This window comes from Athene cunicularia (assembly GCF_003259725.1).
Source record: "Athene cunicularia isolate RWA chromosome 5 unlocalized genomic scaffold, athCun1 chr5_part1, whole genome shotgun sequence".
Lineage (NCBI taxonomy): Eukaryota > Metazoa > Chordata > Aves > Strigiformes > Strigidae > Athene > Athene cunicularia.
Window position 1 is genome coordinate 3,847,714 of NW_020799101.1, and position 19,998 is coordinate 3,867,711.

The following is a 19,998-nucleotide window of genomic DNA, read 5'->3' on the forward strand; positions in this document are numbered from 1 at the left end:
AATAAGCAGCACAAGGAGGGCTGTAGCCCAGGGACGTGAGCTTTCCAAATCTGGGCAAGGAAACGATGCTGCAGGATCTTAAACTTACCTGTCAATGGCAACTAGAGGCATTTTCATTTAGTCTAATTCTGCCTTTTGCTTTCAGCTTGTGATGTTTTTTACAGCAAGAATACGCAAGAAACTAAGCTGCGGTTTTCCTATTGCACACAGGTTCCCCCCCCAATCCTCTATACAACGTCAGCCTGGGGTTCTCAGTGTTACAGTTTCGGGCACAGAAATGTTTGGGGTGTGCAGGTGCCGACAAAAGCAGTGGGAAGGTCACGGCCTAACTCCAGGAATTTGAAAGCTCTGGTTTACGGTGGTTATGGTGACCTTACATGTGTGAGGGAGAGGAGGTTTGAACCCATTTACAATATCTGCTCTAATGTGACTGTGGTTCCCCAAGGAGCAAGATCTTTCCCGAAAGATTCCCACAGGGTGAAATATTCCCAGGGTAAGGAGCAGATTCACTCGGCTGTCCTGGGTGCACGAAAAGCAGCTTCACTACAGACCTACTTGACTGATTTTTCAACAGCTACACGTGGCCATGCAGTTGCTGGAGGTGTTTTTGTGACCACCCCACCCAGAGCATTCATCTCGAAGGATGCTCTTAAGGCCATTTGCATGAGGGCTGTGAGCTCTTTGCTCACTCTCAGAAAGACTGAGTGACCAAAATAATCTGGATAATGGTCAAGGTGAGCTTTGTGAGTGAAGCCCTTGTGCACGCACACAAAGTTGGTGCCTGCCAGCAAAAACCTTGGGATTTTTTTTGGATGGGAAGATGTGTCTCAGGAATGCCCCGTTCCCACAACCTGAGCGCTGCACCCAGATCAGACCCAGCATGCACCAGAGCAATGCAGGTGAGTACTTTGAAGAGAATTTTTTACACTTTCTGAAGCATATATGGAGGACTGCCCAGGGTATATACCCCTCCTGGCTCCATCCACACTGACTTCTCAGTCACACCAGGCGTTGCCACCTCTTACCTTGGCCAAGAATGGCTGTCTGTGGCTTGTTGGTCCCCAAGAGGACAGTCCTTGACTGCATAGCTGGATTTTCTCTGCAGAGTGGATTATTTAGTTCATCCCTGAGGTGAAAACTGCCATATATGCAAAATAGGCAGCAAGGAGGCAAAATTCCTTTTGAGGTAAGATCAGCCAGGTGGAAATGATGGGGTGGAAAAATGGGAAAAACAGCCTGGTAGTGTAAATGTAATTCTTCAGGATAAGAACCAGCATGTGACAAACAGGTACGATTTTTCTGGGGTGAAAGGAGCTGTGCCACTTCAAATAGGGTAAAAAAGTTGCCCGTGGTTGAGCAGGCTTCCTTGCAGTGCAACGCTGTGCAGCTCTCCCTTTAAGCCATCGGCGTGGGAGACCAACACCACGCTGCAGCACAAAGGATGGTCCCAGGTGGCCGTGTGGCTCGTGTCACTGTCCTTGGCTGGCCGGCGGTCCCCTTTGTTCCACGGCACATGGCACTGGAGGAGCAGACCTCGGCACGGCCGCACAGCCGGAGCAGCAGGACTCCCACCGTCCCGTCCCAGAACACTTTGTCCTTGGATGCTGCTCGCGGTGCGGCTGCGAGGACAAAGACCTACGAGCCAACATAAATCATCGTTTGAAGTCTGCAATGACAACATGGAGAAACATTAATGGGATCGTTTAATAAAATCCACATTGTTTCCATCGGGAAGCTGTATAAACAGCACTATCAGGGGCTGCCTAAGCCAGCCCTTGAAGGCCGTGAGTGCGTGCTGTTCGGCTCATGCTCGTTGCATGCCGAGGGAGGCAGGGAGCTGGATCGAACGATTGATTAATCAAACGGTAGTTTGGCTCTGGGGTGGCTCACATGGGAGCTGGGATGCTGCACTAACACACCCTTCCCTTCAGCGGCAAGCTGGCCACCTCCCCCTCAAGCCCAGCTGTAGGTGAGGGATGCACAGAAGAATGCGTGACGCCTCTTGCTTGTGTTTACCCTCTCATCCAGCCAGCACCCATGGGCCCCCCTGCGGCTGGTCCTGGCTGAGAGATCCCCCTCGCTGCTCTTTCTGGGAAAATCAGCTTAGTTAATCAACGCCAGCTTCATCTCTTCCTGCCCACTGTTGTTTAGGGACTGCGAACCCTTCTGTCCCAACATGCCATGCCTGGAGTAAGGCTTGATGTGGATGTGTTCATGCATTTTGGCTTTGAGCCAGCACCTAAATCTATTTCATCTTAAATAATCCGATTATGACATGTATAACAATCCAGGGGGATCAAGGAGTTCTCAAAGCCTACCCACGACAGACATCACCCAGGACAATGGACTCACCTCTCTGCCAAAATTCCCTTCAGGACCGTTTTCTCAGTGCAAGATGCACAAGTTGGCACAAGGTTCTTTCTGGAGGTTTTGTTGATGCCGATGTGCCGACTGCTGCCTTGGCAGAGAGTGTTTTCCCACAGAGGAGCAGAGGAGCGCAGGCTGGAGGAAGCATGGGCTGGCTTGTCCATATTTTGCAAGGGGATGAAGCTTTTTCCTGCATTGGCTCAGGGCACTTGAGGGGTGCTTTGGTTTTTCTGGTAATTTTGGGAACTGCAGTTCTGAACTTGAGTGCTCTGAGCAAAGCCTAAAGATGGGCAGAGCTGCCAACTCACAGCATTTTATTGCAAGCCCTGTGGTAGTTTTTAAGTCCCAATTCTTGGCGTCATGTGACTAAGTGAGAATTTCAGTGTTTGAAAAGTGTTCTCAAGTAAGTTATGAAACCTGAGATCACCTTCAAGACTCAGAAAATATAAAGAACAGAAAGTGGGCTTTTAAAAAATACTGGGGTTTGGGTGAGTGTCACAGTTGCAGGGAGCTGGATTTGATTTTAAATATGGTAGCTTATGCTGAGAAAGTGTAATTTTAGTAGCAAGGTAACATCTGTGGGGAAAGGGCAATATGGGGTATGGTGGAACAAGAGCATGAAAGCCAACCCTAGGAAGAGAGGCTCTGCTGGGCTTTTCCTGCCCTGAACTTGTCTCCTACCACTCAACATGGGTCCCTCTCACCTGTAGAAGAGCAGCTCTGGAAAGGGCAGTGTGGGCCACCCCCAAACCTGCGGCATTGCACCGAGCCTGGGTGCCCTCTGCAGCATCCCTCTCCTCTGCTCCTGGATGTGGACCAGCATCTGTAAAGATCTGGCTGCATCTCATCTCACTTGAGGTGCCTCCAGATGACTGCAGAGCTGTGTCACAAGTGGCTAACAGAAGATAAAAACATAGCCAAGTCATTTCATATCTGCAAGAAGTGCAAGTCTGAGAGGTGGGACAGACCTCCGCCCCGTATCCGTCTCAGAAGAAACCTCAGACCTTATTTCTAGGTTTCTAGACCTCCATTGCTACACCTGCTGCCATAAAACCTGGGGAGTCCACATCCCCATCAGTGCCAAACCTTCACTTCTGAGGACATCTTCCCTCCCTTTTCCTCCTTTCTGTCTTAAAGCACTAGCTGAGGGAGCCGAAGCCAGTGCTGCTGTAGCCACCACCGCTCCTGGAATTTCCTTGGCAAGGCTGGTTTCCCTCCCCTTTCTGCTCCCTGCTGGCTGCATCCTTTCAGCCCCTCTCCTACCTGTGGAGGTCTTGGTGGACTCCATTCACCAAAACCTCAGCTGGCCTTTCAGCAACTCTAACATTTCTTCCTGCGAGTCCTCAGGTGTAACCTTGTGGCCACTGCACCTTTCAGTGAGACCCAGAAACTCAATTTATGTAGTTGCAACTCGTTCCTGCCTCCCATAATTACTTTATCTTATGTCGACGACACCATCCTAGCTGAATTACAGATCTAGCATGGATATCTGTTGCTATGATCAGCGTTTCAAGCAACCCACTAGTTCCCATGATGACTCTTGACGTTTGTTAGCATTTGGCTTCAGGCTCTGTGCCGGTGCAGTGTGCAACCGGATTTGCTGGAGTCAGTCACGGGTACGGACACCTCAGGGTGGATCCCTTTACTGCTCTCTGCTCTTCTGTAATCTCCTGGCCATCTCCAAGAAAATTGCTCTTTCATCAGTTGCTTTTTATTTGTGCCGCAACAACTTGCTGGGTTTTCTTCTAAAGCTACATGTTGTGCTCCCAGATGTCTCTGACTGGCCAAGGCAAAACACTTAGGTGTTTTTATTTTCTTATGAACTTTGCCTTTCTCTTGAATATAGAGTGCAGCCACACTTGCTTAAGAGATCTTATGGACAACATTTTATCCGTTAATTTCCACGGGGCTGACACCTTGGCCTGACAGTCAGGTGATTTCTGCATTTGGATCCAGCAGGACTGGGATTTCCAGCCCTATACACCTTGGACTCTGGTACAAAAAAATTGGAGCATAATATCACATAACAGCGTGTTATTAAAAAAAAAAAAACAAAAAAACCCAAACAAAAAACCAAACACCAAATGATTCACCAGCTCTCCTGCCCTGTCATAGCTGTGGTTTTCCTAGATCCATCATTAAGCCCAGACCCAGTCCTGGGGGACTGGACAATGCTGACAGCAAGCTGAAGGCTGCTTCTGCCCCTGCTACACCTCCCTGCTGCACTGGGAACAACACACGGCAGAATAAAATGATCTTTCTGAGAATTTGCCGGTTAGTTTGTTAACTGTTTGGCAGCCTCCCTGCACTCAAAATGACACCATAACTTTAAAGAGCATAAAGGAAAACAGAAGAGAGAAAGAAAAATCTTTGCTGAATCTAATTAGTTGAATCTAATCAAGGGCTACAAACATAACCATGCTTGAATTATAACTGCGTCATTATTTCTTGACTGTAGGGCAGAGTTAAAGAAAGAATATCCTGAATGAACACACCCTGGACTGGTTTGGATTTCTTTCCCATTTCAATTTAATTCTGATTTTTCTGACCCTAGCTCCTGGGGCTTGGGATGAGTCCAACATCTCTGTAATGGTGTTGCTCCACCTGCAGCCTCCACTTCAGCCTGGATGTCTGTCTGAGCCTGGGTATTTTTTGAAGTTACAGCAATATCTGAAAGACTCCCTTTCAGGACCAGACTCCGTTGTGCAAGAACGTGCACCAACGCCTACCAAGAGATGGCTTCAGCTCAAAAGGCATGTGGCTGCATTTGAGGGGACAGCTCTGTGCACTAGCTGAGATTCACCTGTCGCCTTCCGTGTGCTCTCTTTGCTTTGTCTTCCTGCTAACACGGTGACTTGGACCCTACTGCACCACATGCAGCCCCATCTGTCACTAAATTTCACTCTGTGACTATGCTCTGGGTAATATGGGCAGTGGAAGGGTCAGTAAAGCTGTAACCAAGGTTTTAGGATTGGTTTAAGTCTGTGTCTAGGTTTTAGGATCAGGACAAATGCACACAGAGAATACAGTGAGTGTGATCCCTGAGTATAATTTCTGGATATATAGAAAAACCTTTTTTCATGATGAGGACAGTCAACCATTCGAGCAGGTGACCCAAAGAAGCTGTGTAGTCTCCATCCCTGGAAGTTTTTGACTGGCTAAAGCTCTGAGCATCCTGGGATGAGCTCAGAGGTTGAATTAGGGATCTCTTGATGCTCCTTCCAGCCTGAGTTACCCAGTGATCCTCTAACACTTGTTTTTATTGGATCATTTTCTAGACCATATGGTCACCTACAGCTGATGCACCCTGTGACACCTTCAGCTCAGACCCTAGATGTGGTGCAGGCTGGCACAGCGAGTGCATGAACCACATCTTGTCTCCTGGTCCAAGCCATGTGCTGGGAACTTGCCTCGGCATCTGGGCCAGGAGATGAAGGTGCCCACCCCACTGCTTCCTCTTTCTCTGTTCTTCTACTGTTCTCTGCTGTCTAAGATAAAGACAGGCTTGCAGGGAAGAACAAGGTGGGATCTAAGGGGTCTTTGCATCCCAGGGCAGAAGGTAGCTCTTAAGATGTGTTGGCGTGGTATGGAAAACAGGCTGGATGACCATGATCTCAAAAACCAAGTGAGAATAGCATCCATAGCATCTCTCGAGGATGAGGGTACAGCTGACCAGAGAAGGAAACAAGCCCTGAGGGACATCCTACCTCTGGGGACAGAACTTTTCAGGCTCTAAAGCAAAGAGAGGGTGTGAGTGTGCATTCATGACAATATGTTTAAAAAGCTGTAGGCTGCCCCCCTTCCCTCAGCAGGAACACGTCCCTGGGGCACTCAAACCTCAAGGGATTGCTTCAACGTTACTAAAATTGCCAAAATTCAGCATGAGCAGCAAAGAACTGTAAAGCAAAGCCAAATAACCTTCAATCAGAGAGGACCCTTCTGATAAGAAGAGACCCTGTCTGGGGCTCTGGTGCATTTGAGGAGGGCATAGTGTATCACAGACTGAAGAGGAGTCAGCAGTGCTCTGCCTTTTGCAAGCAAAACAGCCACCAGATTTGCAGTGCTATGCAGAAGACATGCAAAGTTATCCATCTGCTCTGCACAGCCCCAGGAAGACCTCGGCTGGATATTGAATCCAGCTTTTGGCACTACACTTGAGAAAAGATGTGGACTCCTTGGAGAGGGTCCAGAGGAGAAGAACAAAGAGGAACAGAGCTCTAGAAAACATGACCTGCAAGGAGACACTGAAAAATTTGGGGTTATTTAGTCTAGAGAGGAGAAAACTGAGGGAAAACATGATAACAGCCTTTAAGTATTTTGAATTTCCCCACTGGATAGGAGATAGGAAGCAGTCCTCTGTGTCTGCTGGGGCTAGTATATAAAGTGATTAGGCTAAGGGCAAGGGTGACTGAGGTCAGACTTTAGGAAACATTTTCCAAGGGTGAGAACTGGGATTCCTTGTGTGGGAGGCAGTGGAAACTCCATCACCGGAGGCTTTCAAGAACAAGTTATTTAACTATGTGTCAGGACAGACTGGGTGGATGAGAAGACCTGCAGGGATTAGAAGACCTCTTGAGGTCTCTCCAGCCACCCCTGTCCCATGTGGATTCACAAACTGAGCTACTCTAACTTTGTCCATGCGGACCTTTAAAAGTTGCTAGGGGATCATCCTATCTGCTGGAAATCGCATCCTCTGCTTCTTCCATTTCTCACGTCAGTGCCACCCCAGCAGCTTTAGGAAGGAGCGAGGACAGGGCTTCCCAAAGCACCAATTCTTGGGCTGCCTGCAGTCGACGTCTCCATGCGGGAATGCCAAAGCATGCAGAGAAGCTGGACGTTGCTGCTGCAGAGCCGGGTGTTGGAGGAAAACAGTCGTGTCAGGGGCGGGAGGTACTGTGGGTGGTTTCATTGTAGTTGTTTTTGTAATTTATGGCTGGTGAGCCTGGAGTCTGGGAGGAGTGTTCCTTTTTATGCTCTTTTGTATAAATCCAAATAAATAAATTCAGGGAGAATCTCTTAGGCAACCAGGGCCCAGCCAGCGTATAGCTGTTAAGATTAATATCTGTCTCTTGAACCGTGCCAGAAGACCAGAGAGGGAGCTGGCAGGGATCTCAAAGCACTTTGTACAGTGTGTTGGAAAGTCTGGCGAGTTATATGGTGCTCCGGTGGGAACTGAGTCTTTGGGCAAAACCAATCCCAGCAGAGGGTGAAATACAGGACGTTCCAGCCCGAAGTGTTTACCTTGAGCAAAAGCTATGAGCATTTCTAGAAGAAGGGGACATCCCAGCTCTGGAAACCACGCTGCTTTGCTCAGCCCTGAAAATGCCACCAGTATATGGGGTGGGGTGGGGCTGTCACCCCGCTCTGTCCCCTCGGATGTGCTGGCAAGCGGGGTGAAAGATAAGCCAGGAAGCCCCGGGATCACCACATCCCCACCATGGTTTTAACAGACAGAGGAGGACACCAAGGGAGCGGCGCTTTGGTTTGTTAGCAGAACAGCCAGAAGGCCAACTTCTGTCGGAGGGAAACAGGGTGCCGCCAGTAAAATGTCACCGCCCAGTTGAAGCAGTGACAGAATAATGGATAGGGGTGAGCCCTGAGGAAATTTTGGATCCTGAACGCTCTCAGACGCTGCGTTCAATAATTTTATGACACGGGTGTTCAGGGGAGTTTCTCCCGGAAACATTTGTTTTATAAATGGCTCATTTTCTAATTACATTCTGCAGGGCTGAGCAGCAACAAGAAAAAGGAAGGGAAAAAAGGAAAAAAAAAAAAAAAAAAAAAAAAAAAAGGGAGGGCCACGAGACTTGCCAAAGCTGACTTGACGCACGCTTGCTGCAGCTTCCCCTTTGATGCGAATCAGAAACATCCACCGAACGCAAGCGATAACCCCTGAGGGAAACCTCCTGCACGGGGAACCCTGCACCTGTGGGACCAGGAGCGGTGGGGTGGCTGAGATGACTTTAACAAGGAGTACCTAGGGTAGGGGGTCTTCTGCTGCGGGCGGTCATGGCCGCTCTCCACAGGCTTCCCACCGAGCCCCGTTTCCTTCCCACGCAAGCCATCTCTGTGGTCTCCGCTCGCTCTTGATTGAAGAGTGAGTTTGCAAATGAATCCCATCGTGGGGCGGTGAAGGAAGAGTTAACCACTTCCTCCCAAAAAAATAAAGAAAAAGGCCACTGTTTCCTGACATTGGGCAAGATGAGCTGAGCAGCAGGGGTTTGCGGGGTGACCCTCGCCCGTCCCCTTCAAAGAGGGGCAGGGAGAGGTTAGAGCATTGCTGGCTGGAGTGAGGGCTCCAACCGTCTCCTTTCGGCATGTGCCCTTATTTACAGGACTTTTTTTGGCTCAGCACTGCAAGGCCAGGTATCCCACGAAGCCGGGCAAGAGCAACTTTAAAGCATCGCCCCTAACAGGGGAAAGAGGGGAGTTAAAGGATGTGGCCCGTCTTCACGCTGGAAGGGAATCTGGTGGCCACATGTATCTACGTCCTCCGACTTGATGATGATGATGAAAGATGTCATGCTAGGAAACTCTGGAGATCAGAGACACGCGGACCACATACCGGCATTTCAACACGAGAACACAGCTTCCAGCGTCTGCCGAACCTCGGAATTTGCACCTTGTAACACTAGAAATGGACATCTGTAGACGAAAGAAAAACCCTTGTGTACACACGGATTTTATGAAGCAAGGAGCGGGGCGGGGGGTGCTTTTTCATCCCTCCAACACTGTGAGGGCAGCCCTGCTGCCAACTCTTCCCTTTTGGATGTGAAATGTAAGTTTAGCAGCACTCGTGTGTGTTTGTGCGTGCCTACGTGCATGGGTGCACGCGTGCGTTATTCTGGGATTAGGAATCTTTTCCAGGCTCAACAACAAAGGGTGGCACATGGCAGCTATTGTCCCCGCTCAGCCAGGGTGAAGTTGGGGGAGGTCACAGATGTCCTGACCATATTTAGTTCTCAGAACAGGATTAATTTAGTTTAGCTTTTTTTTTTTTTTTTTTTTTTTTTTTTTTTTTTCTTTTTCCTCTCTAAGGAAAAAATTGCTGGCTGGTTGGCAGGAATGCAAGTCACAAGTTTCAGGATCAGTAAAGTTGGTACTCGTTCTGGGGAAAGTCTCACAAAAAGGTTATTTTTCAGGGGAAAGGCAAGATCCTGGTGCACCTCCAGAGCCAGGGTCCTGGCGGTCCAGTTCATCAGTCACCTTTGATAATCAGGGAGCTGTTTCATACAAAATCAGGAATTTTGGCTGGAGCCTTTCTGAGCAAGCATGCCTAGCTTCTCCTGACCCTCTCCCCTGCAGCCGTTAATGTGGGGGGACAATGTTCCCCCGAGCAATTCCTTCTACCAGCTGTTTGCAAGTCTGCCCCCTTAATGAAAGTAAAAGAGAGAAAAAAAAAGCCCCAACCCAGTGACCCTCCTTCTTCTTGCCAGATGAGCTGTTCCTCAAAAACACCTGTCTGGTAAATTAGAGTGGGAATTGTAAACGCCAAGCGCAGCATATTTTCCTTCGCCACTAATATATTGAAGTTGCATATGGTGCCTTAGGGGAAAGGCGATTGTTTCAAGTCAGATTTTCAAATCGTGAGCAAATCCTAGGGAGAGAGATTCGCTGATTTACAGCGGATCTTGAGAACGTATCACCATCCCGTGCCTCAGGTAAGGAAAACACGGAGCAGGAGCTGGGGGTATTTACCAGGACCAAGACCAGGACCACCTTTCTGGCCAGGGTCGGCGCAGAGTAGGACGGTGTCACACGCATCGAGGCTGGAAGCAGAGCCCAGGTGATTTCCAACTAAAACACAGACGTGCATTTTAACCATTATAAATTAAAAACCAGGAGGGTCCCCTCTGCGTTCAGATGTTCAGACTAAGGCCGGGGAAACGCTTTAGTCACATGCAGATTGCCAGCCCCGGTGCAAAGGAATGAGAAGTAACAGAGGGAAACTGAGGGGCGCATGGGGTGGTTTTATGTCCCTTTTTTCATGTCCCCGTAAACGATGAGTCTGATTAACGCCTCCAACCCAGAGAGATGGGAACGCCCGCACAGGAGCTGTGCACGAACTCCTAGCATCAAGGCAAAGCGACTGAGGCTTTCAGATCATTTCTGTATAAATGTTAATGCAAATAAAAAGCATTTAGGTAAGTGTTTTGTCGTTTGGTCCCTCCATGGCTGGAAGAAGTGATTGTTTCAGATTTATGCACTACGTGTTGTTTTTCTTGGCAGTTTGCGGAGTGCCGTGGTCTCCACAGGCTTGCAATTTTAGGGATACTTTCTGATATTTAAAGAGAGCATTTTGGCTGAAGTCCACAAACTGCCTATAGTCACAGATACTAAAACTTCTTTCCAGTGACTGCCACTAATCACGCAACACTTTTGTGCTTAACATCTTGCCCTCGAGTTGACCCAGGGACTAACGGATCCCCATTCCTGTGCGCTGAGGTTGTGGCTTCCCCAAAAAACTGCGCGTGGAAAAGTCCAGTGAGGCCAGAGCAGCCTGGAAATTCTGCTGCCTCTAACAAGTACTGACTGCAGGAGAATAATAATAATAATAATAATAATAATAATAATAATAACAACAACAGTGACAGCAACAACAACAGCAATAAAGAAATTTATATAGATATAGGTGGTTTGGTGAAAAAAAAGAGAGAAAATAAATATATCTATGCTGGCTTTTCCCAGCACTGTGCAAATGTTGACACACACCAGAGGCACAAGGTAGTAAAGAGCCAGTGATGAGAAAATGAGGGGTTTTTTTCTGAGCATAGGACATCAGTGGGGTTCAGCTCGTAGTGGAAGGGAATAAATGAAAGGCAACATGGAAATATTAATAATAAAATAGAGAGATACTGAGGGAAGGACGGGTGTTTTTCGATGTTATTACCCAAAATGGTCCAACTTTTCAAATTTTAGTTTATTAAAAAAATGCCCTTGCACTTTGTATGTCATGTTCAAGAATTTATATCCCAGTTGAAGCCACCAAAGAGGAGAAGAAAACACGGACGCTGCTCCCACCTGTCCCCTGCCCTGGGGAAGCAGGGCCGTGTCACGCTGCTTCATACGCTCATTACCAATCCTGCTAATTTTATTTCTGATTATTTATGCTTTTTTTTTTTTTTTTTTTTTTTTTTTTTTTTTTTTTTTCATGAGCGGCCATTAAATGTTCATTTGTTAAAGGCTTAACACATTCCATTACACCACAAAATTTATATTTGCAACAAAACGATGTCTCAGAGTGATTCAGAATTAAATTAATGTGACACGGACTATTTATCAACACGGCAGCTTAGCTGCTCAGGACCAAGGGATGATTTAGTGGCGCGTATGTGTGCAAACCTATGGGCTCTGCCCTGGTATTTCTCTCATACTGCAAAGGAACTGATAAAATAATCCTCCAAAGTACCTCAACATATGGTTTAGATCATCAAAGAGAAAAATACTTGTAAAAACACAAAGAAGGAAACCAATAAACATGTACATCTTACCAGTTAACTCCCTCTGTAGGAAATGTAAACCATGAAGGATGGTGGGTTTTGAGTCAGATTCTGTCATTTGTGTATTTTTTTAATTACAGTAACATGCTGGCTTAAATTACAGCGTGTCCATTCAAACAATGGCAGTGCAGGAAGGAGACAGGAGCTGGTGCAGATCAGCAGCGCTACGCTGATTTACACCAGTGCAGGACTGAGGCCGTTTCAGTTGCTGCCCCGCTGAACCTGGGTGTGGGTTTGTCCCTATTCCAGGCCTCAATGGGTTGTTTTGACTAAAAGTGGAATTTTATGATATGGTGCTAAGTTTTGCCGCCTATTTTATTTTTAAATAAGCATGGCTTCCTTGTATATAAGTTTTAACTTTTTTTTTTTTTTTTTTTTTTTTTTTTTTTTTTTTTTTTTGTAAGAGGAGCAAGGCTAAAAATCAGCGTACGTTTTGGCAGATTCACATCAACACTTATCACGACTTTTTTCTATTTCATATTTTTTTAAGGACGTGTCTATTGAAAATCTTCATATATTTGGGATTTGCCCTACCATACACCAGTTTATGCAGTGATACTGTACTCAGACTAAGCATATTGAGATTATTTTTAGAAAATACATCCACTTTGGCTACATGGCATTTAGTCAGCAACCTATTTTGAAGCATGCAATTAAGTAAAAATAAAACTCTCCTTGCGTTTTCTTGGGTATACCATCATTAAAATAAAGCAGTAACTGTCTGAAGTGAAGCATGTCCGGACATCTGAGGCAGGACTATTAGCACACCTGAATTAATAAATTACTGAATTTTGCAAAATAAATTGGATGACTGTTGAACATTTACTGAATTTTGCAAAATAAATTGGATGACTGTTGAACATTTACGGAATTTAAAGTGTCAGATAATGCTCACAAGAGCAGATGAGTTCAGGAAAGGATTAATCCTTCCTCTGGTGGAGTTATCTTTACTTTCCCATTACTTTTTAGCTACATGGAAATTAATCTCACTTTTTGAATTCCCAGCAATGTATTGGAAGATCTGGTCTGACACTACGTGTTTCAAATACTTTCAAGATCGACTCTTTGGAAAGAGTAAAAGAGTAAATCATCCATTTCCCAACAAATTTCTCTGGATTCTTTTGTATTTTGTGGTGTCAAACTTTGTGGTTATAGCAGTGCGGGAGTTATTTATGGCTTCCTTGAACATCCTCCATTTCCTAGAAGACATTGTCCGTCACCTGCAGTAACTTCGGGGAAATTTATGAAGCACATCGATAGCTCCATTTGTGATGATGTCACTCTCTTTAAAGGGAATGACTCCTCCACTTATTGTCAATATTTCACACTGAAAGCACCAAACTTAACCTTAAATGGATTCCGCTTGGATTTCTTTCTCATCGATCACATAGATAAGCTCCATCATTTTGTTATCCCACAGTCTCTGTCTTCTGAAATAATGAAATCAGCTTTCCTCCAGGTCCGCTTTGCACAGCTCACCCTCAGCTCAGCCAAGAACCCCACTCCTGCATACCCCTCCATCCAGTGCCAAAGTCCAGCACAGGTCCAGGATGTGAGCTCAGTCCTCACACGGACCCACAACACATCTCTTGCCGGCTTGTTTTGCAGCCGGTTTCATCACATCTGGTAGCTAAACACCCTGGGTTTAGATCACACTCGTCTTCGGTCTTCAGTATGAAACCTGTTGGTCTCTAAAGGAGACGGGAAATTCTCGGGCAATGAAAAGAATTAAAAGTTAAAAAGATTTTTAGCAGGGATTTACATATTTGCCATCAAATCTACTGAAAAACACACAGCTGTCCTAGGTCAGCTTTTATTTACTCAGAACAACACTTACCAAAAGACCCCAAACTGAGTCATATAAAGGTCTCAGAGTTTAGAAGCACAGTTTCTACATTTACTGATTTCACACCAAAAATGAGGAAAATACATTAACAGCTGGAAATCCTCCTGACCCAGGAGTTCCACCTACAATTAGAGAAAACCGACAACTGTGTTAACCATCTGTTATTTCTTTTCCGAAGATGATCAAACACTTGAGAAAAATGCTCCTTTGTGAAGTGTTGTCGGGGGAACAAGTGCATGACGTGGGTCCATATTTATCTAGGAAAGCAAATAAACCACTTGTCTTGCAAAGGGAATTAAATGGAAACTCCCGAGGACGCAGACCGTGTGTGAAGTCAGCCGCGAGACCTGCTTCGGGATATTCATGGCCTCAGTGTGTTTCTGTTGTGTTTTTCTTCACCGCACACCTGATGTGACTAACATGCTTCAAATGTTCCGCAGTTGCTTGCTCTCCAGCCAGGCCACCACTTCAATATGTGCACCTTGAAGTATTTAAATCCTCGGTCCGTTTTCACGTTTTAACTTTTGTGCAAAAAGCTTGTGACAACTTTGTTTTGTAGCCTATCTTTGTGAACAAACCTCACACTCTCCGGTGCCATTCGGTGACTGCTGACACTTAACGTGCACCCAATCAGCTAAAGACCATGGTGCTGTAAGAAAACTGATGAACACTTGCTGAAATAAAGAAGTTAGCATACATTTTTGCACGCAAACATCAGAGTTTTCATATTATTTTTTTTTTTAAATCGAAGATACATATCTATTCTTTGGGGGCAGGCAGTCCTTTCCCCCAGGACCATTCCCAGTGCTCTGCCCTCTCCTCCCAGCTGCCCTTGCCTCCCTGATGCTCCAGACAACCCCAGCTCCAAATCATGCAGTGGTGCAGCTTTTGCATTTTCAATCTGCTGCGGAGAAGGCCCATGTGATGGTGTCTGAGGTCGTTCTGTCTCATGATTTCCATGAGATGAGGGCTTTGGGCTGGGGTTTCTATCATTTCAGTTCCTTCTTCTGCTAAGGAGCTGAGCACCTTCCCTGCGGTCAAGGATGGAGAGTGTTGCTCTGCCCTCAGAATTGGAAATGAGCTGATTTCCTGCAAACATGAGCTTCCTGAAAACCTTGCAGGCATCAGATACTTGCATGCCCAACTGCGAGCCAGGACGTCTTGCCATGCAGGCTGGTGATTTGCAGCCACACTGTAGGTAACAAGGGCAAGGGATCATCTCTCCATCATCTCAAAATGCTTGAGCAGTGGGTATCTATCAGCTTCTCAAACTCAGGCTGTCTTCATGGGACACTGCATCTCCTCAAAGAAGGACCCTACAGCCCAACCTTATATGACCCTCCGTCCCATCTTGGATTATGGGCAAACATGAGCTGGGGTGCAGTGGGGTGCCATGGGCAGGTGGCCAAGGGGAACCCTATGGTACCCCAGCTGCGTCCACAGCACATGGAGGTGAGTCTGGGTGTGTGTCTGGCCAAGCCAGAGGAGCGCAGATGAAACCTCTTTCCAATACATAATAAAAGGAGAGTGAAGCCAGCTGGAATATCCTGTACATTAAGTGTGATGACTAACTATAGCAGATGTTGGTACATTTGTTAAAGTTTCCACCAGAGAAGGAGGGACTGGAATATGAGCATTTGAAAATCAAAGGTAGCCCATGAGTTAGGGAGGAGAAAGGGGAGATGAAAGGGAACAGAGCTGTGGGGAGGGAAGGCGGCTGCTGGGGTAGTGAGAAAGATGACGGGGGAAGTTGTGGTCTGGGGTGAGGGGCTGGGGGAAGTTTGCAGGGTCTGGGCAGGGGGTTTGCGTAGGGCTCCTTCATCAGAAGGGAAGGGCTGTGGAGACTTCTGCAGTAAAAGGATAAATGGCTCCATTCCCAAGGGTGAAAGAGATGGAAAATCACACACACGTCTTTGGGCAGACACGGAAACCAGTGCTTGGGAGCCGTCACACATCTCCCACGCCGAGCCACCACCAGAGGACATCCTGAGGTCCCTCGTCACAGCTTGACCCTAGCTGTGCTGCACCGGGACGCTAGAAACCGAGAACCTCTCTGGCAAGGCATTTCCTTTGTCCGTTGGGGAAATATTAGGTCTTCCTCCTTAACAGACATATTCATCTTGGTGTAGTTACACTATACCAGGGTGTGAGCCCCGAAGTACAACATCTTATATACAGAAGAAAGGATAAATGTATTCAATTAATGTTATGGATATGTCCAGGTAATTGATGTACTTTATCGTCAGCACTGTTTTCTGAGGAGTGTCTATCCAGTAAGACGAGCCAATTTCTCAAAAAAGAGACATGAGCTTTTCTGACTGACGTCTCTTTCTAACAAAAAAATGAAAAAGTGGATTAAAAAGTTTCTCAAAAAAAGAGTAAAACTTATTTTAAACGTGTTAGAAAATGCTTTTGTGGCTTAAAAGAGACCTACATTATGCTGTTTTATCTGTGGGGTTTTTTCCCCCAACACTGTCAAGTTTAGGTTGGAATATTTTATTTACAGAAAAAATCCTTTATTACAGAAAATGTAGTTTGCGGCGAACAAAATTAGCCATACAAAGAAAATCACAGTTTTATGAACAGGTTAGCGAACTTTTTATTTCTTCAAATTCTACAAGTACATTTTTAAAAATGCCAGCTAAAGAGCATAACCATCACTTGAGTTTTACCTTCTCCTTCACCCGTCAAATATTTTGCAAGCATAGGTCTGTTGGTCAATATCTCAGCAAAATTCAAAGAGAAATCTTATCCTCTGAGAAAAGGCTAATGCAAATGGGGTAATGCAAAAATAATTTATTAATATGGCTGCACACCTATCCAAACTGATTTTTCTCCCTTTAATGTTAAAATAATTATAACATGATGTATCAACTGATGTATGAAGCAATTTCCCTCAGTATTTAGCAATTGCCTGCTGCGGGTCTGATGTAACAGTTTCTCAGATTTATTCAGCCAAGCGTTCCTCTCTGCACAGGGCAACACAACTCCGAGTTTAAATTCCTTATCCTCAGAATTGTAAATGGTAACGACTAGAGAATACGTGTAACTGATCTAAGTGTTCCTGAAAAAAATACCTGCTAGTTACTCCACAAAACAGTAATTTGTCTGTGTTACATGACACTGCTGGTGCTTACACGTGAGTAGTTTCAGCAATACCAAAAAACCCAAATGTCCCAATTAAATGTTGTTGGTTTTTTTTTTTTTGTTTGTTTGTTTTTTTTTTTTTTAAACTAGACAGTGCCAGCATTTTAAGTTAGTGACAAGTTTCTTTCATTGACACTGTTATCAAAGCTAAAAGGCGAGGTGTATGATCAGCTCTGGTTAAGAAAAGCTCTTCTTTCAGCCCAGTAGGCTACACTAATAAAATAATTTTCACTTTGGATATAATGCAATATTGCCTTTGCACCTTGGCAAATGAGGTGAACATCAGAGGGGGGGAAAAAAAAAAAAAAAAGGCACCAAGACTCAGCTTGGAAAAATGGAAGTTCTGGAAGAAAGATTAAAATAAATGAAATATCACTGGCTTGGCTAGCAGCAACTGGGGGAGAATGAAACAAATATTGAAATGATATAAATCCTGAGGAATTACCGAGTTATGAGGAAGGGCTAAAAGTGAAGAAGGTAAAATTTTGGCTGTCTAGCCACAAAAGTTTCCTGGTGCAGATATCCATTAGCGAAGTGGTCTTACAAGGAAATGGTGGAGGATATATAATGTATGACATTTATAACTAGACTAAACAAAAACTACACAGTTCTTCCTTCACAGACCAAGTGCCCCAAAAATCCACTCCTACATCCCAAACAATCCCATGCACTGTGTGAGCAGCCACGTCCTGCAGGATGCACAACCCCTCGGAGCAGTGACTTTTTTTCTTGAACCACAGCCCGGCCAAACCTGGGCTTTGAAAGATGCTGAACTTCAGCTGGAATGGCTTGAGCTAGAGCCTCAGACACAACCAGCCCTGAGGCAACACATCCCCTGGCTCCACAACCTGATACCAAGCCAAGTTTTGGCAAGATCTAAAAAGCTGCCAATAATGGGACAAGGGTGATTCCACCCTTCTTGGTACCTTCTGTACCAAAGGTCTTCAGTGATGTACTGGGATGACCTTGGGTTTGGATCATGACGGAAAACCCTGAAAGTCTTAGGGACCTGCGCTAATAAGTTGGCCTTTCGCAACAGCAAACATAACTTCAAGCCAGCCTTTACATCTCTGTACTTAACCACCTGCTTCCTCTCTCTTGCTAAAGATTTATGTTCTGCTTTGTTTCGGGTCTAATTACACCCCAACACTACCAGACCTGAGCACGCCTACCAGCGCCACGTCTCTTGCGTGACTTTCCTTTCTCCACGCCCTACTGGGGTGAGAAGGTATGTCCGCTGGTGTGACACCATTTGCTTAGTGAGGGTGAAGATGGGACCTTTCCCCTGCAGCAGAAGGTTAGAAATTTCCTTAATTCAGATTAATCCTTATTTTTTCCATGGTTCAAGGCCTGGAGAAGGATTTATCCAAGGTGACCAATAGAACTGTGATGTCCTCCTCCTTGAATGAACACTGTAGGTGGTAGAACAGTGAGGAGATCAGCTGGAAGAGGTTTCTGCAAACATAAGCCCAACTCTCAGTCCTACACCCCTGGTGCTGTTGGTCATCTTCCCCAAGCTTGCTCCCTGTTAAATACACTGCAACAGCTTTTGTGGTACCTCAAGGTCTAAAGTTTCTTTTTGTTCAGACTTTGAAAGTAACTCCTCATTTTATCCTACTTTGTGGAGGTATTTTGACATCAAAAACATTTTCTGCGGAGGTTTAGGCTCTTTGTAGCTGTTGGTTGTGGGGTTGTTTTTTTTTTGTTTTTGTTTTTTTTCCCTGCAGTTTTTCTGGCCTGTATTAAGAAAACATGGCAAAAACATGAAAACATGGTGTGGCCATTTGAGAGTGGGATGCAAGTATGCACCCAACTGAAATGGCTCGTGTGAGGCTGTATCTGAATGTCAGGACAGTTTCATCTTCCCAGTCATTGTGTGAGGTCGAAGACTGAAACAGTGGGAAGCAGAGCCATGCAAACCACATCATCGGTCAGCTGCAGCTTCATTTTCTTCCTGCTTCGACAATGAGTTTTCCATGGCAGATAGAGAAACTGTGTCACTGATAACCAAAGCAGATAAGCCCACCTATCTCCATTAACCCAGGGCTACGGCAAGCTGGCCTTCACGAATTGGTTTTGTTCATGGTTGAAGTGAGACTTCAGCTTCCAAAATCATCTTTGGACACAAAGCAGAGAAGAGATCAGCTCTCTGTGACACCGCCAGTTCAGCGTGCAGAAAGAAAAGCCTCACATATCTACCACACGTGTCTCCTGAAAGCAAGGAGAGACAACGAGGCCTGTCTGTCTATTGTCTTGCAGTCACTCAGGAATTTTTTTCCAGCCAGAAAAGAATTGCACTTTGTATGGTGAGTCCTCTGTATCCCAAGGGGCAGCAGCGGGAGAAATGTTCTCATTCCTTGAATACTATTGTACTGAGGTTCCCTCTGTAGCATTCCCTCATAAGCTGGTGGGACATCTCTCCGTGACGCCAGCAATTACACCTTATTCATGAATAGATGGGAAAAGATCTGTGCTGGTCATCTCCACAGGACTACTGCTAAATAAGAGTTAAATACAGACCCAGGCTTACTGGCATCTGGAGGAAACTATGATGAAAGCTTTCAGGTATCAGATGTGCTTCACATTCTCCCTGCGTGATGGGGTCCTCAAACAACATCTCTTAAAACTGATGGGGACAGCTAAGTGGTGTTATTTGGTTGGATCCAGTTTCCATGCTCGGGAAAACTCCTCTCGAACCGACTATCACAAATCCAGTAAGTGCTCATGTAGAGAAAAAGTGTTCGTATTAAGGTAGGAGATGTCTCAAGTAAAATGCCCGTGGAAGTTCTCCTGCTCTCCTTAGTCAGTCATGGAGATGGAACTGGTGAGTTTGTCTTGCCTCTTGCTCCTACTCCAAAATGTCCTTCTTTAGGATCTCTTGCAGCCACTTTAGTGGTGATCACCCGTAATGGGGATGGTAATACCAAATGTAACCACGCCATCTGGGCTGGTAGCCGCCTTCACCAAAAGCCAGTCCACTGGAGACCCCAGGCATGGTCAGCCAGTCCCAGTCCTCCCAGGATGGAAAGTCCTAGGAAGAAAACCATATCCCTCTGTGGACACTGCCCAGAGGGGATTTAATCTGGAGCTGTGGTGTTCTCATAAACGTGAAAAACAAACCATCCTAAAATTTATGAC